General features: G+C 48.9%; 1 long non-coding RNA gene across 1 annotated transcript; it reads left to right on the top strand.

The window, feature by feature from the left end:
- Positions 1–487: 487 nt before the first annotated feature.
- LOC148129211 (uncharacterized) lies at positions 488–3,869 on the top strand. The gene is made up of 3 exons (XR_015746007.1): positions 488–532; positions 3,562–3,634; positions 3,753–3,869. It is a non-coding gene; the product is annotated as an uncharacterized LOC148129211 (long non-coding RNA).
- The last annotated feature ends 550 nt before the right edge of the window (positions 3,870–4,419 follow it).

Below are 4,419 nucleotides of genomic sequence, written 5' to 3'. Positions count from 1 at the left end.
TGCGGGTTCCAGACCGACGAGCTGCATTTGAGTATTGGTCTGGCAAATGTTTTGTATTGCTCTAGTTAGTAGTGTGATATTACCAGAGAAAAAGCTACGTAGGATGAGGTTAACAACTCTTAACGCCTTTTTGACTCTGTAGTTACAGTGGCCTCTAGACCTTAGATCATTTGAGATGAGTTACTCCAAGGTCCTTGACGGAGTTTGGATCCTCCACAAGGTCTTGACTACTCAGCCTGTATTTTATTTTCTGATTTATTTATTTTTTTTGGCCAATATGTAGGACAGAGCATTTATTGGTTGAGATTCGAAGTCACCATTTGTTTGACCCTTCTCATCCCCTTCCCGGCGGTCCCCCCCCCCAAAAAAGACCCACCCCAGCAGATGAACCCTGGAGTAAACGTCATTTCCTCCTTTGTGTTTGCTGTTAACAGGGGCAGAGCTGGGCGCCCCGTTGCTGACCCTCCAAGGGGAACACGGTCCCAGTTGGAGGGCAGGATTCACTCTTTATACTGGGAGGAAGGACGTCCAGGTAAGGTGGCCGGAGGGGAGGTGACGCCCGGAAGGGTTTGTGGTGTTGAATGAAGTGGCCGCGTGGGAGTAGAAGGCGCAGAAGAGGTACCCGTCACGATGAAGCTTGTCTTTTACACCACAAGAGTCTTCAAAGACCAACTTAAGATACTAGAATGTCCGCGCGGCTGAGTTTCGAAACGTCTTTGCTTCCTGCAAAGAACGTCCGCTTCCCAGCTGGCTTTGATCTCCTCGAAGGAAGGGGCCCTTCCCTTGCAACCGTCCTCCCGAGTCGCCCGTGGTGTTGTAACCGCTCTTTCCCGCGAGCGACCCTGCGCGCGACACGCGCGCACTTGGCACAGGCTCCTCGGGAACCTCCTCATCGCGGCTGCCAGCCCCCCCCCAACAATCTCTGAAGGCCGCAGCCCACTCCCTGAAGGTGCTATTATTCCATGCAGACTCACCGCAAGGAAATTTTATGTGACAAGACTCGGGTAGCCGATGGCAGAGAGATAGATCACTGAATGATTCTGTGAGCAACTCCACCTGCCTGCCTGCTTGGCCTGATTTTGCGTCAAAAGTTGCTCTTTTTATATATAAAAAATTCAATATTGACACACATGGTGTGTTTGTGAGTTAATTTTGCGAGTTTGCTTGCTAGCAAATTGTATGTGACCGACTCGGGTAGCCGATGGCAGAGAGATAGATCACTGAATGAATCTGTGAGCAACTCCACTTGCCTGCCTGCTTGGCCTGATTTTGCGTCAAAATTGCTCTTTTTTATATATAAAAAAATTCAATATTGACACACATGGTGTGTTTGTGAGTTAATTTTGCGAGTTTGCTTGCTAGCAAATTTTATGTGACCGACTGGGTAGCTGATGGCAGATGGATAGATCACTGAATGATTCTGTGAGCAACTCCATCTGCCTGCCTGTTTGGCCTGATTTTAGCGTCAAAATTGCTCTTTTTTATATGTAAAAAAATCAATATTGACACACATGGCGTGTTGTGAGTTAATTTTGTGAGTTTGCTTGCTAGCAAATTTTATGTGACAGACTCAGGTAGCCGATGGCAGATGGATAGATCACTGAATGATTCTGTGAGCAATTCCACCTGCCTGCCTGCTTGGCCTGATTTTGCGTCAAAATTGCTCTTTTTTATATGTAAAAAAATCAATATTGACACACATGGTGTGTTTGTGAGTTAATTTTGCGAGTTTGCTTGCTAGCAAATTTTATGTGACCGACTCGGGTAGCTGATGGCAGATGGATAGATCACTGAATGATTCTGCGAGCAATTCCATCTGCCTGTCTGCTTGGCCTGATTTTGCGTCAAAATTGCTCTTTTTTATATATAAAAAAATTCAATATTGACACACACGGTGTGTTTGTGAGTTAATTTTGCGAGTTTGCTTGCTAGCAAATTTTATGTGACCGACTCAGGTAGCCGATGGCAGAAGGATAGATCTCTGAATGATTCTGTGAGCGACTCCATCTGCCTGCCTGCTTGGCCTGATTTTGGGGCGAAAGTTGCTCTTTTTTAATATATAAAAAATTCAATATTGACACACACGGTGTGTTTGTGAGTTAATTTTGCGAGTTTGCTTGCTAGCAAATTTTATGTGACCGACTCGGGTAGCTGATGGCAGATGGATAGATCACTGAATGATTCTGCGAGCAACTCCATCTGCCTGTCTGCTTGGCCTGATTTTGCGTCAAAATTGCTCTTTTTATATATAAAAATTCAATATTGACACACACGGTGTGTTTGTGAGTTAATTTTGCGAGTTTGCTTGCTAGCAAATTTTATGTGACCGACTCAGGTAGCCGATGGCAGAAGGATAGATCTCTGAATGATTCTGTGAGCGACTCCATCTGCCTGCCTGCTTGGCCTGATTTTGGGGCGAAAGTTGCTCTTTTTTAATATATAAAAAATTCAATATTGACACACACGGTGTGTTTGTGAGTTAATTTTGCGAGTTTGCTTGCTAGCAAATTGTATGTGACCGACTCGGGTAGCCGATGGCAGAGAGATAGATCACTGAATGATTCTGCGAGCAACTCCATCTGCCTGCCTGCTTGGCCTGATTTTGGGGCGAAAGTTGCTCTTTTTTAATATATAAAAAATTCAATATTTATAATATTTAACATACAAGCCATGCCCAGCCAGTCACATGACCACCAAGCCACACCCACAAATTGGGCCTCACCCACAGAGAACCGATGAGCGATCCCTGGGATTTGAAATGATGAGTTTGGGGGGGGGTCTCTGAGGTCCAAAAGTTGGGCGACCCCTGGACTAGTCTAACCCCTGCTGGATCAATCGATCGATCAATCAATCAGAATCGCGCTGAAAGGAACCTTGGAGGTCTTCTAGTCTAACCCAGGGATGGGCTTCCAAAATTTTAGCCACTGGTTCTCTGCCCGGTTGCTGGCTGGGCGTGGCTTGATGGTCATGTCATTGGCTGGGCGTGGCCAACTTAATATCCCTCCCATCGAGGCACGCATCTCCTCGCCCGGGGCCTCTCGCGACTGTGGGGACGCCGCAACCGTCGTAAGTGTGAAAAAAAGGGTCGTAAGTCCCTTTTTTTCCGTGCCGTTGTAACTTGAAAGGGTCCACTCCACACAAGGACCAGCAAAGGAGGAGGGAAAAAAAAAACTCCGGAGAAGTTCCTGAGACAGGAAGTCTAGTCCTGCCAAGAACGGAATCAGGGTTCACGGAGAGGCAGTTTCTGTAAGCAACCCCAGAATGTTTCCTTCCTGCCTTCCTTACAGGATTAGCCCTGTCATTTTTGTTTTTCTAACCAAACCGGTTCTCCGAACCGCTTGGATGGTTAACAACCGGTCCTAGCGAATAGGTGCGAACCGGTAGAATCCCCACCTCAGGGACAGTTGAGTGGTGGGGCGACATTTACCCCGAAGGACCGTTTGGAAGAGAGAGAGGGGGGGGAATTAAAATAACGGCTCGACGGTCGCCTGCAATGCTACACGCCGCAGTGGAGTGGGCCTCCTTCACAACTCGTAGTCACTCACCCTTCTCTACTTCTAGTTTGTCTTTGAAGGTGTGTATGGAGGGAAACCCGGCTTGGCGGTGGACAACGTGGCCGTTTCTCGCTGTGAGAGTAAGCTAACCACAACTCTGTGATGTGGGGAGGGGGAGAACAGCCAAGGGGGGTGGGGGGAGAAGGGAAGCTGCCGATCCCAGCTGACTCTCCCCGGCTACTTTCCGTTCTCCCGCAGATCTTCTCGCCAGCTGCGATTTCAACAACAACACGGACCCCTTCTGCGGATGGAGCGAGTCGGTGAAGGACACCTGGCGGCGGACGAACCGAAACACCCCGACCGAAGACACAGGACCCCCGGGGATTACCCGGATGGTGGTAAGGAGCGGAGGGCCACGCCCCCCCAGGGATGGGATTCCATCGTGGCTGAGGTGGCGGCGTGGCTTGGTGGCCGTGGGACCGGGTAGGACATGGCTCGGGGTCGTGGGATGGGCTGGGCGTTTGCCAACTCAATATCCCTCACATCGATATCCCTCTCCTCTATATCCTCCTCCTCAATTGCCTGGCCTCTCGTGACGGTGGGGATGCCGCAACGGTCGTAAGGGTGGGAAAAAAAGGGTCGTAAGTCCCTTTTTTTCCAGTGCCATGGTAACTGGGAAGGGTCCACTCCGCACAAGCCAAGGACCAGCAAAGGAAGGGGGGAAAAAAACTCCAGAGAAATTCCTGAGACAGGAAGTCTAATCCTGCCGAGAACGTAATAAGAGTTAACGGAGAGGCAGTTTCTTGTAAGCGACCCCAGAATGTTTCCTTCCTGCCTTCCTTACAGGATTAGCCCAGGAATTTCTTCTACCAACCGGTTCTCCGAACCGCTTAGGAGGTTAACAACCGGTTCTAGCGACTAGGTG

The sequence above is a fragment of the Notechis scutatus genome, chromosome Z, assembly GCF_049901735.1.
Source record: "Notechis scutatus isolate UNSWTSFEM ecotype Mainland chromosome Z, rNotScu1.2, whole genome shotgun sequence".
NCBI lineage: Eukaryota > Metazoa > Chordata > Lepidosauria > Squamata > Elapidae > Notechis > Notechis scutatus.
The sequence above is the reverse complement of the archived record's forward strand: the minus strand, read 5'-3'. Positions and strand labels throughout refer to the sequence as shown.